This window comes from Pyxicephalus adspersus, chromosome 3 (assembly GCF_032062135.1).
Source record: "Pyxicephalus adspersus chromosome 3, UCB_Pads_2.0, whole genome shotgun sequence".
In the NCBI taxonomy this organism is placed as follows: Eukaryota; Metazoa; Chordata; class Amphibia; order Anura; family Pyxicephalidae; genus Pyxicephalus; species Pyxicephalus adspersus.
The window spans coordinates 40,221,774-40,239,567 of record NC_092860.1 but is presented as its reverse complement, the minus strand read 5'-3'; the positions used below and the strand labels follow the sequence as shown (position 1 = coordinate 40,239,567).

Genomic DNA, 17,794 nt, shown 5'->3' with positions numbered 1-17,794 from the left:
AAAAATGAAATTGCAGTTACTGCCATGTATCCAACTAATTTTGTATTTCTACTTGAACTTTGCGTGGATAAATAATAATTTAATGCATGTGTTAAAACAGTTTTCAATGCCAAACTAATATCAAAGATAATATTCCTCCAACTTTTGGCCCTTTGAAGTCTCTGAGGTCACCTAGCCGTGTTGCTAATCTATATACATTGCTCTGGTACTGTACATATGTTCATTACACTGTGCAATATCCGTAACAAGCTTTATCACAGCTCCCGAAGATCATGAGAATTGCATTTCATACATGCTGCTGGAACTGAAAGGACCTCTCCAGACTCAACAATTCATTTTCGCAGCTTCAGGCACTCAGACACTGGAAAGATTAATTATTGAATGTCAAAGGTTTGCGTTGGCCTGCTTTCTGAAATATTTTCTTTTATATATATTTTACTTGATAAAGCTGACTGAGGGATTTCTGTGACTGCTTCTGCATCCCAGAAAAAGGCTGATTAAGTATCTTCAGGTTGTTATGCCTTCAATGCAGAATATAGTCAGTTAAAATGAATGACAGCCATGCATCTTTTTTTTTTTTTTTTGAGGAAAGAAAAAAAATAAATAAAATGAAGATGCTCCATTGATAGCATGTAATAAAAAAAACAAACCCCTGTAGGCTAAACTACCTAATTTGTTTACCAGATTTGGGATCATAAAACCACAGGCCTCACAAGGAATTCTGAAATATCAGTAAGTAGAAATGAAATGCAATCCTCTAAAATGGTCTAGTATCAAGAAAATGAAAGAACATTAAAATATCAACTCATTTAAAAAAAGCTGCAAAATCATAAGTTCATAAGTTAATAAGTTCAAAACCACCAACGTTGAATATACATATATAACCATATATAGAAGTCATATTAATAAAATACAAAATAAACTGTATTATTAATTAGCAGGAGAATTTTCTTTAAAAATCTACAATACACATGGAGCCCTTTTATGGATTTCTCGAAATCTTGGCATTGGCCTTGTTTGTCATATAAAAATAACATTGTTTCCCATTCTTCATTATTGTGTATATATATATATATATATATATTTTTATATATACCGTATATATATATATATATATATATATATATATATATAGCGCACTCGACTCCGGACCGCGGGAAACCGCGCTCGCTGGTCGCACGTACGTTCGCGCTTCCAGCGAGCGCGGATTTCATTGATGAATCAGGGCCATTGTGTTAGAAAGTAGGAGAAAGTTAGGAAATGGCTAGATAACTGTGTTGGATCCTCCCCAAAATGGCAGGTTTTATGAGGCTTTCCTGCTATCCAATAGTTCGAACCTACCAAAAGTGGTCCAAGGATTCCAATTGCTGGACTGGCAAAAGGACCAAGGGCTCAGTGATGTGTGTAGAAGGGGAATGCTAGTCATCCAGTCCTTAAACCCCAGAAAAACAATTGTAGCATAAATTTACTGAAATCTGTAATGATAGCCATGAAAAAAGATATCAAAACACACAGTAAAACACTGCCTGCTATGTATTGAGATGCATAGTCACAGATCAGTCAGAGTTTCCATGTTGACCCCTGTTTACTACCAAAAACATCTACAGAAGGTATATAAGCATCAGAACTCTACTATAAAGAAATAGAAGAATGTTAACTGGTCTGGTAAATCATGCCTTCTAGATCATATGGGAAAAAAAGCCAACAGAAGTGGGGTGATTTCAAGGATCTGCTCCAAATGTCTCAGTCTTTATAGGTCAGAGCTCTTTTGTAGCAGAAGCAAAATAGAAAAAAATAGGTTTCAGACATACCATCTAATATTAATACTTTACAATAAAAGATAGATAGATAGATGATAGATAGCACAGATTCTGGTGTTTTGCAAGGTGTGATGACTAAAGAGTTGGGCTGCTGGTGGCCCTTTTCTAGATAGGCTCTGGTAAGGGTAAACAAGGGTGACTTCCCTAGCAAGGACTCCATGAAAATATACTCAGGAGGATATTAAGAGAATTGTTCAGGTTTTTCTCAGCCAATTTTCATGCTTAGTGTTTCTTCTCAGCAACCCAAAAATATGCAATGGCAATTAAACTGCTAGAAATAAAAAAAAAAAAAAACTCTAGAAATTAAACTGCTACACAGTTGTAAAATACATCTTGTATAATCATGCAAACTTGGGTTTGAACACGCACGTTAAAGCATAGTACAGTAGTCCCCCGTTTATCGCGGGGGTTACATTCCAAAACCACCCACGATAAACAAAAATCCGCGATACATGGACACCAACCCTGTAAATTACCCCCACAACATATTAAATGCATGCAGAAAACATTTGCAAACATATAGCAAGATGACTTTTGGGTAAATTCGTGGAAATATCACATTTATAGTGAGTACTGTACAGCAGCATAGCCTATGGTCATTTTTTCGGAAAACAATTTGCGATATACAGGGACTGCGATATATTAACCGCGATATAGAACGGGATTACTGCACCAGCTATGTTTCAGAAATGGGAAGGAATTGGCTGACCAATTTACAGATTGAAAGTTTCCTGACTGTTTCTGAGTCTTATCAATTGTAAGTTATTTGCAAAATGTCTTAGGAATGTGGTTTACAGTAGTTATTGAATAATTTTTTGGAACTTTCTTGTGTATCATGAGATCATGCTTCTCATTTTTAACAGGCCCATTTATGGGGGTTGGAATTAAAAAAACTGTATAATTATAGCTCAAGATTTTTCTCATAATGAGCATTACATTTACAAAATTCTCACATTTCCATACACAACAGCACAAATGTTTCTTAGCTATTTACCATTATGTTTTTTAAGTATATGACATCATTTTAAGGAAAAAATACACTGAAAATAAAAAGCGAGTAGGAGACTGATCCAAAAATAAAAACAAATACAGTAAGCACAAAATCCCCAATGGTATCTACCCATAAATGCTGAACATTTCTAGCAGACTTTAAGTGACCACTGGGACAATGATATGCTAGACTAGAAAATTCTTGGGTGGTTGTTATTGTATTCTTCTGATTGATAGAGATAAGCCTGCACCAAACCTATTCCCTTATGGAAGGTAATTCAGTATTCACTTGTTCAGTAGATGTGCATATTGTAAAAAATAAAAATAATTGGAAGAAAAAATTATTGTTCATGGTCAAAAAGATCCTAGAGGGTCAATGAGAGTGACTAGTGTATAGTTATCTAAAGGTGTAAAGATCAAAAAAACATTTTTTATGCAAACCTGATAATTACCTATGAAAAACGTCCAAGCACATACTACAGATATTCTTGTTATAAGACTATAACCTTATCCCTCGTAATGTTTACTATACATGAGAAATACTTTATAGGAATCGTTATCGGTATATATATATATTGCACTATATATCAGGGGAGGACAAGAAAGCCACTAAATTTCAGGATCATGAGAAAATTTAAAATACAGTTGGTTACTAGTAAACTCATCACCACATGCCAGCAGCAAAACACTAATGTGCCATCCACAAACATGTGGGGGCTTGGTAGCAAACGATCATAATAGGAAATATTTAAACTGTCAGCATTTTTTCAGCCCATAAAAGTATTACATTCAGGAAAAGGCCATTATAATTATCATCTATTGTAGAGGGTATCTAGAGAATTACGGAAATCTGTAAACAAGCTTATAGATGTATATTATCATTATCAAGTGTGTTGTGCACTGGTAAATTATGTTTTGCTATCAGTATGACTATTTTATTATTGTGTAAATGTCCAGCGCAAAGCTACTTTATTGAATTTTAAATGTATTCTATTAAAAAAGTTTCCTTTTTAGTTTGCTTTGTTTTAGGGGTATGTGTGATTTTAGAGTAAACATAGAAGTAGATATGCAAAACTCTCCACACTCCACCTATGATTGTTGAGTGGTGTGTTTTTTTTAAAACACTCACTGCAGACCGACTACAAGAAGGAAGGCATATTTATTGGGATAGAATGAGATATCCCCACCTAAGAAGTAGTACTCAGCATATATCAGGATGTATAAATCAACATGGTATATCAGCAGTCTGAGCCAGGCCTGCCGAGAGAAAACCCGGGCCTCCGGTACAAGGAAGATATGTGGCTCCTTATACAAACACACACACATTTATTTCTAACAATCGTAGATTACATTGATACATTTAAATAAGTATGTATAGGTATAAATGTATTAATAAAGTTCACTAACCGTCAAGCTGTTTAAAGTCTCAAATCTCTCGATAACGTAGACAAAAAGGCACACAATTTCAGTGGGTCCTTTATGCTACAATTACAGCATTTACAGGGAACTTTACATTTGGAATTTATTCTTCCTTCGTTGTCTTTCGTTGCAAGTCTTCGTTGAATCAATGTGGCTTGTGTCCCGTTTTCTTCCTCCCGGGATTCAGTGGGAAAGCAAGGAGGAGTAATCTGAGCAATAAGTTTGAAGCTAGGAATGAACACGTGAGAACACTTGTTGATAGTCACTTTCACAAGTTTTTGTTTGTTGAATCTTGAATGTACCATATTATGTCACTCAAAAGTATTTTTTCATTGTCAGGGCCTTCTTTTGCTTCGATATAATAAAAATTTAATTAATTAAATAAATGTCCGAATCATATTAAAAATTATAGGATGCGTTGGGCTTCATAGACCCCGGAGCGATGTACCGGCTGCACCCCCTACTCCTCGGGCCTGCTCTTAACGATCGTGCAAGTTTTTTTAGTCCCAGTCAGCACATCAGACTGATTTAAAAGTTGCACAGGACTTGTGAACTGTAGGCAATATTAGATGAGTCTGTTACTTTGTTTCAAATTTCAGACATTTCAGATAAAAAGATGTTTTGCCACTTCATTTGAATCTAGAATATAATCTGTAATGTTTTAGCTAAGAATACATTTTAAATATGTACATTGGCCCTACTCTACTACAGCTAAATTATGGATTTTGTATCTATCTCTAAGAATGCTACATAATTTGTTAATATTGTGAGAATCATTTACAAATTTCTATTCTCCAGTATATGCCCATGCCCTAGCATATCTGCCTGATCTGCAGAAAAGCAATTAGCAAATGAGATGCTTGCTTTGTGAATCAATTCATTTTCTCATATCTCAAGTCTTGCTTCTTTGCAGAATATGCTGAAGTGACTCATCCTCCTGTGGGTCTTACCTGCAACAGTGATGTAACCTAATGTGCTAAACCATGTCTCTGCCTGATGAGGACTATAGGGAATTGGCTGAAATTATTATGTGTGTGTGCAACTATGTATTCTTTGCTGTGTTGTTATCAGATGCATTCCACATGCTGAGCTTAGGAAAAGTAACATGTCAGAATCAGCATAATATTTAATATAGAATTATTTAAATATACAGTTATATTTAATATATTATTATATTTTGCAAAATTGCAATATATTTCATTGGTTCATTTAAAGCTTATTCCATGCATTTAAAAACACATATGTATTAGTGTAGTCATATAAAAAAAATGAAATGTATTTTAAATGCAACTATGCTCTTGTGATCCCTTGTACAACACTGGTCAGACAAGGAAAAGGAAAGGCAGAAGTATTAGAAGGCAATCGGGTGTTCTGCAGGTACATGTGCTTACAAGGAACATGACAGGTTAAGAAAGTATTAGTATTCATTCATAAATTGGGGAGGTGATTAGGCTTCATTGCTTGACTGCAGAAAAGAAAAGTCAAGTCACCATTATGCAAGAGTTATGTACATTTTAGGATAAGCATTTGCTCCCAGATGGATATGTTATCTGTGCATTTATACGTCCATAGTTGGGATGGTAGGATTTACCTATCAGTTAAAGAAAAGACTCCCTAAAGCTGGCAGAGGGAAATTATTATTGGAAAATGACTAGTTTATCAACACACAAATTTAATCTAAATACTGATTTCACTTTTTTTTTGTTTAACTTTTGTTTGCCTAAATGTAAGCTTCTGCAGTATAGATATGCTCATATATTCTTACATAATGACAAGTTACAAAGTCTTCCATTTGACACAACCTCATTTAATTCCCTTGCAACTATTTAGTGATACAATATATGCTTGTTTTGTCAGGCTGCAGTAGCTGAATTTTTATGTAGCCAGTATAAAATTTAAAGTTGTTTAATAATGCTTGCTGTCTAATGTTTCTATTTTATTTTAGGCTATTTTAAATAATCCAGCAGATGAATTATGCAAATGTAAGACATGGTAAGTATAGTGCTTATTTATCATAATTTAACAATTACTTAGATATTTTAAGAAGTAATATTAGGGAACCTCTTGCAGTCTTGCAATATATAAGGACATGTTTATACACAGAAATGCATGATTTAATTGGTGTATACCATCCCACATGCTTTTCATTCTTGTCTGTTAATTGTGATTTATTGTTTGAAATAAGCCATGCATAGGCAGAGTATGCTCCCAGACACTTCTCAGCTGCAGGAGGTCCAATGTATTGGCAGTCCATTTATCCACATACAGTCATATGAAAAAGTAAGTGGAAATTGTTGAATTTGAAACAGGGAACATTACATGTCTCTTATTTTAACTAGTGTCTGTAGATAAAGGTGATGTATTAAAAACTCAACTAATCACAAAATGGAACAAAGCAAATTCTAATACCAATTAAGTTGATAAGTGACTACAAACAGGGTATCGGCCAAAAAAATATATTGGCTCATACACGGCATTACAGCTATTACCTCTCATCTTTGAATTTAGCTTGGAAGGTCAGTTAGATGTCAACATGTGGCATCCAAAATGGAAAGAACGATAGATGCCAGAATACAATTCCAAGCATCCCCGCAATAAAAATCACGTTTCTACCTGAGGAAACAGAACACAAGAAGTAGGTGGTAAGCAACTGTAAGATCTCAATCTGGTAACAGGAAAATAAAAACCAGGCACAGCTACACAATTGGTATTTGAATTTTACATTCATTAAAAGAGTTAAAATTATAACTGACTCTAATAAACATGATTGCTTTGAGAATTTGCCTTCAATGGGTTTTCCTGGCCTCTAAATAAAATCAGTGGACCTTTTGCCTTTTTCATCTGTAAAAAATTACAATATGTGTAATGGTGAACTGTGTAAAAAGCATGTACACCCTTGGTTTCAGAAGCTGGTACAGGTTAACAACCGAAAATCCGGCCATCGATAATCCAATTCTTTCAGTTTTCGGGCATTAATTTCGCAGTGCATTTTCAATACAGAGACTGTAGTACACTGTTTGGCCACTTATGTTTTGATGGCGCTGTACTACAGAAACAGCCGTTAGGTCTTGCTTACTACACTACATGCACGCTGAGACGTCCCTGCTGCCCGCTCTCTGGAACTGTGCCAGATGTCCATGGGTGAGGCGAGAGGAAGGCTGGCCCGTGTGTGGAGGTGAGTATAACCTTCAAAAATCGTGAATGTTCAAAAATCTGGCACTCATCTGGTCCAGAGGCTGCCAGATTTTTAAATGTCAACCTGTTTTTCCTCATTTAGCAGCAGGTGTTTTTAATAACTTCATCAGTCTCTAAAATTGACTTTGAAATATTTGACTAGTCCCCCTTTAGAAAAACACCCAAGCTTTGAAAATCTGTAAAAACCATTTCTTTTAGCATTTCTCTAAATTGCAAGATGTCTTGTACATTTTCCAGTATAAACTGCCCATTTCAACCCCTCCCCCCCACACACACATACATAACTTCTAAATGGGATTTAAAACAGATCTTTGACCAGGGATTTGAGCCATTCCTTTATGGATAAGCCAGTGTGCTTCAGGATTCATGTCTAATTGCAAGATTCATTTACCGTTCAACTTCCACTTTTAAACACGTGGTCTTACATTTTTATCATGCACACTTTGATATGATGTATACTTAATGATTAACTCATTGGGGCTGATTTAATAAAGCTCTCCAAGGCTGGAGAGAATACACTTTCATCAGTGAAGCTGTGTGGTCCAGCAAACCTGAGATGGATCTGGTCCAGGATTCAAAACATTTGCTAGCAAATGGCAAATGACTTTGAAGAAATCTATTCCAGGTTTGCTGGATCCCCCAACTTCTCTGATGAAAGTGAATTCTCCCCAGCCTTTGAGAGCTTTCACAAATCAGGCCCAATTACTGCAAGTTGTTCAGGCCCTGAAGCAGCAAACTATGCCAATTGTGTTCCTATACTTTTCAAAAGTAGCAATTGGGATGATGATTTTGATAAATGAAGCTTGTGATCATCAATTTAGGGTAAATACAGTAGGACAATCAAAGCACTGCTAAGGCCATATTAAACATTATTACCGTTTTATAAAAATGGTCATTAACAAAAAAACAAAAAAAAATCTGAACAATGAAGTAACTTATCTGAATAAATCTTCTTTTTAATTATTCTCAGTGTTCTCATCTCAAAAATGGCGGTTTCATTCCACATCCCAAAAACATCCATTTAGAGTAATTGGCTTTCCCTCGATAGAAAAAGAAAAAACCCTGTGTGCATTGATTAGAAGTATTTAGATTTGGTGTTGGATTCCATGTAGTGTCTAATTGAAAAGTTAGGCTGCGTACACACGTGCATAAATTGTCATTGGAAACGAACGATCTACAACAGATCGATCGGTAATTGTTAACAAAATAAGTGCACAACGACTGGTCAACAAGTCCGACGAACGAGGAATCTCGCTCGAAACGAACAACTGCCCCGGCGGATCTGATTGGGCGACGATCATTCGTAATCTATTGTGTGTATGGTCGTTCAGTGATCGTGGATTGTTCTGTTATACATTTTCTCCTGTACATATCACTTCCTGCATCGTTCGAACAATCGTTCAAAAACGTGTACATTATTGGTGGATTATTTTCAATGATGGTATCATTTAAGCATGTACAGAATTTTGCCCAATATTATCGTTCAAAATAATCGTTGATCGTTGCACGTTTGCACGTGTGTACCTAGCCTTAAGCTGCATGTGTATTTTACAGCAAAAGTCAGCAATAGTCCACACTGGGTTGAAGGAGACCTGTTTTAGCATTTATGAAGCAGTGTGTATTAAAAACCTTTTAGCTTTTTTTTGAATAGAATGCTTTTCTCTTTTTTCATCCTCTCCCATTCTGGAATTTAGTGCTGCTGATCACATTTAGCCTCTGCCAGCCACCTCCTGTCTATATGGATTGAATCCCTGATGGTGACAGCTGAACATTGCCAATTGTAGTGTTAACCAGGAGAACATGTAACGGTGACAATACAGGAGCACAACTGGGAGACAGTTGTCACCATATTCCAGAAAGTGTCTGAACAAGGACCTTCACAGCAAGATCCCAATGTATTATTTTAAATAAATCTGCATATGTACACTATTTAAAATAACTTTTGAAACTACTTTATTATGTCAAATTGTATACACTAATTTAATTAATGAATACAGATCAGCTTTAATTAGTAACTGATACAATTATATGCAGAATACCTCAGCCCTGACATGCTTTTATGACAATTAGGCAGTGTATTGAGGTTCTGGCAATCACTACATGCTGCTCTTTCTGGCAAGTGTAAGGTTTTCTTTGGGGATTCTCCATTATCTTTATTGATAAAAACTCCTACAGCACAGGATATGGGCATGCTTGTGTATGTAAGTGTCTAGAACATGAAATATTGATCAATCATTTCCTAACCTCTGTCATTTAGGTTGTGGTCAGCTTTACATCACTACAGACATAATCAATTCAATATAGAGTAAGTGAAATGATTACTGAAGAGGTAGTAAACTAAACACCCTATAATTACCTATAGTCTAGGCAAAGTCATAGCACAAAACTTCTTTTCTTCTTCACTGAATAAATGATTGATTTTAAAGCTTATGAAAATTTGTAAATTGTAAAGGTTATAAAAAATAAAGGGTGGTCAGGTGTGTGCAGTACCTTTCAACTGACAGGTTCATAAACAAACCTAAAGTTATACTGCATCTTTACCTGCAGCACAGTGTGCATTAGAAGCTGAAGCATGTCAGATAAAGATTGAATAAATTCCTTTTATGTGTTCTTACCTGGTCCTATTCCTGAGTTATTTTCTCTCTACCTGATTTAGAGTGATCTGGCGGCAGAAAATGTCTCTCTGCACCTTCTCCCCCATGGCTGGGGTTGGGATCACTGCACATGCATGGGGAGACTTACTGTCATGATTAAGAGTAAGCTCTGTTGTTAATATGGAAGGAGAGAAGATGGTGGAGTCCATTCTACAGATCGCTACATGGATAGATGCTCTTGGGTGGTCCTACATCTTCAGGTGGGAATGTGAAATGTAACAGGTATTCTTTGGAAGGTTCAGGTTTGCTTTAACTTCTTTCAGCATCAGTTGTAGGGGTTACATTAACAGTTTTCATGCAAATACTGCCTGCCTAGGAAAGCCCACTCTTTCAGACTGACATCCACCCATTAAGGCATTTTAAAATGATCATGACTCGTCCCAAGAGCCACCCTACTGACAGGTTCAGGTCTGGTAACACTTTAAAAAAGTACTAATGTGTTGTGATGTTTTCAGATAAAAATCTACAGCACCTTGCTAGCCCTCCTCATCAAACATGACCTGTTTACATATCATAAAAACACAATCAATCAAAGGGTCTAAATACCAGTATAAAATGAACAAGGAAATATTTTATTTTAAAATATATTGGGGGAGGGATTGAGGGGAGAAAGCAACGGGAGAAGCAAATATGAGCAAGGAGGAAGAAGTCCTATGGCACCAACTTATCAGAAGTAAAGTTATATTGTCAATGATTGCCATTTCCCCTAAGAAATGTTGGCTAAGGATGTTTGTTTCTACTAATGGGGTTGAGATCTATATACATTTAGGGCAAAAAGTTTCCTATCAAGCAGCTTTATTCATAAAGATTTATTATAATTAGATTTGTCATGCTGCAATCTCACTGTGGCAAAATTATTTAAAATAATGCAACCATTATACAGTGGAAGTTTGTTCTGATTATTTACTGATTAATAGAACTTTCTATTTTTTTTATAATCTCTAGCTGAAATGTCACATCGAGCTGATTTAACATACAGGCAGGTAGAGGCAAAGAGGAAAGGGGAATAGGTCACTGTTGTGTGTGTGAATTTCAGCCTGACTCTACAAGAGGCTTTTTCATCATGCAGGTAAGAAAAAACTGCCTAATAATTGGTAAGGAGAGTGAATCAATATGCATATTTCATATTTACCTGGCTAAAAAATATTCTAACTTTTTTGAATATTATTTTCTAGCCTTTATCCCAATAAAGAAAAAAAGAATTATGTTAAAGGGATTGTTTATTTAACAGAGCCATAACAGTGTAGTTTAATTGTTAGTAGTGAAGCACACTGAGAAGTTGGATGTTTCCAGACCATCATTATAGAAGTATATCCGTAACTGAATTTTCCTTTAAGAAACTAATAAGGTAAACTGAAGCAATTCAGAACTGTGCTATGCTGCTGCTGAGTGTCAAATGACCTTAGACTTTTGATATTATTTACTCCCTTTTATCCTTTGCTAAACCAAGTGGCTAGTCAACATTCAATTTTTACCAATTCTTTCTTAAAATGTATTCTAAAAGAAGGAGCCAACTATCAGATAAAACTATATTGTTGAACTATGCAGGTTAGTAGTAGACTGTAATTTTGGCAGTTGTTTGGAATCTCTGGCTTCTGTGTAGGGTGAGAGATGAAACCAGCATGGAAAGCTGCAAGCAAATCTCAACATAATGTTTACTATTGCTTGAGGCACTAGAATGTACATCCATAGATTTAGAAATAATTCAACAATCCAACAGTAAGCCCCATGCACATGTTCAACAACTGCAGAGTAAAGAATGTGATGTACAATTATAAACTCAGCAAAGTGTCATTATATCATTCCATTACATAAAAATCTCATTACAGAGGACCTGGGAAAGCTGCGGGAGGAACGTATGACAGTTTTTTTTAGCAGCTCTGTGTTTGTCCTTTAGATCAAAAACACAGCTTCTTAACAGTAACTCAAACTTTCAAATGAATATCAAAATTTAAATAAAGGCAAAAAAACATCTCAGTAACAGCCACCAAATTTTTACACATTAAGGAAACTTGTTGGATACTTATTACCACCACACAAAGTTTGTCATAGAGGATATATGTAAGACTCCGTATTTTGCCTCTCCGTTAAATTCCAAATTGCACTTTGTTCCCACTCTTGGTCCCAACAAAAACCATGAAATGTTCTTCCACATGTATTGTGGCTCTCTTTTACATGCTAATAGGTCCTTTTCTTCATCTCACCTCCACAATGGTATATATTAGGTAGATAACACACAAATTAACATTTAATTGTAACTCTTTTTTATATGTCTTATAACTTGCAAACAGACATTAACAGAACATAGACATCAAAATGTAATAGACGTAGTAAATCAGTTTTATAAGATTATTGGAGGGATTTGTTGATAGGCAGTCTTTGTATTCCTAGAGATAATAAGGACCAAACTTTTTTATCTCCAGTAGTAAGTACATTTAAAAAAAAAATAAATTGGAACTGCACTGATATGCAAAAATTGGTTAAACAGTAGATAAAGATCAAAGAAAAGTAAAAGCACATTGTGGCATAGGTTTTTTTTTTAAACTGCACAAAAGTGCAGTAATAAGTTGGAAAGGTTGAAAGTATATTATTGAAATGAAAATCAGACTTCCATTTTATTGTAGTCCATTCAACTATTCAAATATTTCTGGTTGGTTGCTGTTAATATTGGCACTTTACATAGTGATAGCTCTTACCATTATGTCAAATAAATAAGCCTTCACTTTTTGTAAGGGATCCATTGATTTTATAGTTGAGCTTTTGTGTGTAAACTAACAAACCAAACTACAACAGTCCTTTTTTAAATAATGACAAATCTATTATCTTCAAGAACATCATTATAAGCTAGTTATCCTTAACACCTGAAAAAAGATGGCTGATAAGCATTTCCCAGAGGGAGGATATTTTCCAACCGATAATGACCGTGTCCGGAAGATTCTAGTCAGTTCACAGATCTAATCTCTCTAACAACCATAACACCATTTTAATTGGAAATTCCATAACCCAAAAGAGGTCTTTCTTAAGTAAATTCATTTCATGAGCAAAACTGTCTTTTGTTGTTTTAAAAGACATGCTGAAAAGTAAAGCTAATGTGATATTTTGTAGGAAAAAAGCTAACAATATCAAAAGTCAAAGGTTCATGTACAAAACCCAATATCACCTGCCAAGGTTTTATTATAATCAACAGAAGATGAATGGAAAAGCTGTGCTCTGAGCAAAGGAATAATTGTATTGAAAGAAACTGGCCAGTGATGCTCCCTGACAAGGTAAAACCGCTATAGTTTGCACCATACACATAGGGTACACATAATTTTTGTGTAACAGAAAAAAGTACAATATTTATTCTTGGGGAGGATTTGTATTCTGTTTGTAAAACTACATGGTTGTTCTCTATAGTTTAGTTATTGCTCCAGAGCTATATGTTTTTCTCTATTTATTCTTGCAAGAAATGTGGAGAACTATGCACAAATACAAAATCTAGAGGCTTAAACTTTAGTAACTTTTCTTAAAGGTATAGACTGCAAATGATTTTTAACCTTGCCTCAGCATTGTCTTGATGACTTTGGCATGAATACAAATACTAACAAGCATATAACAGTAAAATCAGAGTATAATCTGTTCCATTGATTTATAAGTTTTCTCCAGGTCAGTGACTCATGAACAGCTTCTGGACTAGTTTGACAGGCAGACAACTAGCATTTTCATATAAGGTCAGCAGCGGCCATGTGTCGGTTCCTGACAGTTGGACACACACTCTTCCATTTATATTTTCTTCCTCAAAGTGAAATTTAGGTTCAAACAAGTAGGGTGTGTAACTGCAGCTAACTCCCACCTGTTTTTGGCTCAAATCCATGGAGAACAGTCTTTTGGAGCTATGTAACATAAAAATAAACACATGGCATATTTAGTTTTCCACTCTAGGCATCAAAGGTGGAAAGGAATGGACCAATATATTTAGGTTATATTTCAATCTAAATGGCACCAATTTATTCAGAGTTGATATCTGTAAATCGTAATGTTTTATGCCAAAGAAAGTATTCTTGAATATTAATTGGTATTATTTATTGTGTAGTGTACTAGTGATCCCTTGAAGTGCTGCTCAGTGTCATCATCAAACTAAATCACAATTAATTGGGGCGTCTGTGATCTAAACTCCCATTGGCATGGGGAGGGGTTGCCCCATAATCGGCAAGTATGCACAGCATTTCCAATTATGGCACACACTATTTTTTATTTTTCTAAGCAAATGACAGGCCAAGGATCTGGTCACTGCTGTGTTCCCTAAAGCCTCCACTGTGGACTCCTTAATGTTTACAAGGATCCTCTGCGGCCATTAAGTGGCCACTGACAGCCAGCATCTTGGTGTAATACTGGTGGTCCCAGGAACATGTGCTGTGTGGTGTAAGCAAAAAAAACAAAAACCTACCAGGGGAAAGCAATTTTGCTCAAAGTGACGTGCATGTTCCTTTTGCCAAAATCTCTACCTCCTAGAGGTTTTTTTTGTATTTAGGTCTGCTTTAAAGACAAAGCTTTATCATCAATAAATAAATCAGAATCACAGGCAATGTCGTGGTTCACTACTAGTAATTTTCTCTTCTTTCCATTCTTGGGAATTATTTAGGATGGTATATGTAATACCATCTAGTACAAACTGTATATCAAGCAATACACAAAAAAACCCGGCTAACCCAAAATTGCAAGGTTAAATGTGTTATTGTGATTTTAACACATTTACAACCTGTTCCACTAGGTGAAAAAGGTATTTTTAAGTGCAATGATTGAGCTCTTCAGCCCTAGCGCCTCACAGATGCCATATCTGCTTGCCAGAATCCTAGATTTTAAGAAGTTTGCTTGCTCTAATCACAAATAGGCAATCACAGATCTTTATTTGACAACAAACCATGCCATTTGGCACAAAATATGCATATTCTTGCCCTAACACTGCGATTTAAAAGCATTTACTCTATTCACCCCATGATATTTACAGCAGAGAGACATTATAGTTGGACACATACTATAACATTGTATTCTAAATAGTGCTTTCCTAGCTTCTTGGTTATCGTGCTTAACCTCAAAATCAAATTGAATCAATTGATGTCCTATCCCATAGTGAGTACAATTGCTTGGATTGTGCACTTATTCAAGCTTGCCAGCAGCATAGCCAGGAGAATTGAACAAGGATGATGATCGTTAAACAGATGAAACACGTACGGTCGTACACTGGCACTAGATAATTTCCGATGCCCATTTTTGTTCCAGACACACCAGTTCTGAATCCAAATTTCCCAGATACAAAGTGACACTAATTGCAGTATGTGCGCTTACGTGCCAGAAACTCCAATGTGATTAAATTCACAGTGAACACTGTGACTACACCATGCAGCCATTTGGAATGCACTTTAAAGAGAGTCTATGCTGATAAAAGTTTACTTTGTTTCACATTGTACGCCCTGCAAACATCTTTGTGATTTTTACAAAGTGGCAGCAACTTTAGAAATTCATTAGTAAGCTGTTCAAACACATTTAGAGATAAATAATGAACTCCATGCTCCAAAAACTCAGATTAATCAGAACGCTGATAAACAAATAAAAGTATAATAATGAATTAACAGACAGTAAAACATTGTCTACTGTCTCCAAATTATGTTAATGCATTCAATACCCCACACTAAGTTTATCAAATACAAACCGAGATAAAGAAGTACACTGTTGTCATATCTTATAACAGGTAGCAACTATTCACTGCTGTCCTCCTAGTAATCTAAAATAATAAAACAAATCAAAGTTGATGTAAAACTGGAGAAAACAATTTGAACACTTGTTTTTTTTTAAAGCATCACTTCAGCCACACTGGTAAATTAAGAACTATTATTGTATAAATGATTTATTTCTGATTGTTCATTGTGTCGGACTTGAATATCCTATTAAAATGATTTGTGCTTTATATATATATATATATATATATATATATATATATTTATTTCAAAGATAAACTATGGGCCTATGTGTAAATGCAAGTGTGCTATGTGCAAGAGTTTCCTGTACTAACAACATGCTACTGAGTGTTTTATTCTGTGTTTTCTCCTTGTGTAGAGTGGTTGGTCTAGTATCTCCCTTTTTGCAGGGAGCCTCTGGTTGGATTTGTAAGCCTCTTCAATAGCTCTGCTTTCTGCACAAGTACAACACAGTGATGATGCTGTCACTACTTTTGCAAGGTAATACCTGGGTTTCCAATAGCATTTGCTGCATACAAAGTGGATTTTCATGCCTTGTGGCTTTCGATGAACATATTTATTGAATGCATGGAGCTCAGCTTTTATTATTAAAGCTCATATCCATAGTAAACTTTTTTTATTCAATAGCGAATGTTAAAAGTTTCTGTAAATTTAATTTCTATTTGTGTCTCCATTGTTGAGATTTCTCCTATCTCCTGCCCCTTCGATACAGGAAACAAAAACAAAAAAAAGAGTATTTGAGATTAAGACCAGAACCAAACAACAATAAAAACAGTTTCAAACCCATCTCTACTTAATGAAACATGAATGCTTTTGTTACCCTGCCTATCTCCAGTGCAAAGATTGCCATTGTTTCCTGTGCCTGTGATATCCTTTTTCATAGAAGTGAGAAAGATTAAATAAGGAGAGAACATAAACATATGTTGCATATATGCAAAACAAGACAGGTATACTTTAAAATAAAATTCTAAAAACTGATATAAATCCACAGTATAATTAATTATTTTTGCAAGCAGAAAAATAGAAGATACTGTCCCCATAGCCACCAGTTTTGGCTTAATTTGTTGTACTTGAAAAGCAAGAAAAAATTGGGTGCAGAGGGCATTATATTGATTTTCCTATACACTAGCCTTTGAAAATAAGTGTTAACGTAAACGTTTGTATTCCATACAGCAACACTGATATACTATTGATTGTGAAAAAGCGAATACTCATAATTAACAATTCCATTTCATCCAAATGTTTACTGTAGAACAAACAATAAGACTCACCTAGTCTGTAGCAAAAGTGATGATCTTTCTGTATGTTATCCGTTCCAGCCAGCAAAAACAACCTAAGAAGAAAAAGAAATATAGAATTATAATGGACATATCTTTTAATGTATGTTGGTATGCACACTTCTTTCTGCTTGTCATATCATGCACTGACAGTTCCAAACTAAGAATGAATGAACAAGAATATCCATCAATGTAATCATATAAAAAATAATATTGTATTACCTAAAATGAGGAAATGAACATTAAGACTGCAGTTTTTGATTGTATGTTTTTGTATAACGTTCCTTATGTGTCTGCCCTTGGAGCGCTGTCTATTTGACTCAATGCCAAATATCATGACTATACCTTTACTAAAGCTAAAAAAATTGTAGAACTGTCACCTCCTTACATGTCTCATGTGCCCTGCCAATGCTTTCCTACCATCTCCCCACTATAAAATTTTATTTTTTGCATAGTTTGCTCTCTATTACTACTGGAATCTAGTTTAAGTGTGAAAAACTGTGTATGAGTACATTAGTTTGATCATGTCACATTCATGTACAGTGCAGCTATAGTTTACTTACTTTACTTTACTGAGCATGTTTAGCATTAAGCAGTTGATGGCCATTGGGATTGGAGACAGTGGAAGCTTGTATGTGTATCCGGGGGGGACACAAAAGAGGTTTACACCTGAATAGTGCACTATTACATCAGAAAGAATTGAG

General features: G+C 35.2%; 1 protein-coding gene across 9 annotated transcripts in view; it reads right to left on the bottom strand.

The window, feature by feature from the left end:
- Window positions 1-17,794, bottom strand: part of LINGO2 (leucine rich repeat and Ig domain containing 2) — a 780,900-nt gene that overhangs the window by 169,001 nt on the left and 594,105 nt on the right. For all 9 annotated transcript variants that reach the window (XM_072404308.1, XM_072404302.1, XM_072404305.1 and 6 more), the window contains one exon: window positions 17,085-17,146. The gene's annotated coding sequence lies outside the window, so the exon portion shown is untranslated. The remainder of the gene's footprint in view (window positions 1-17,084; window positions 17,147-17,794) is intronic.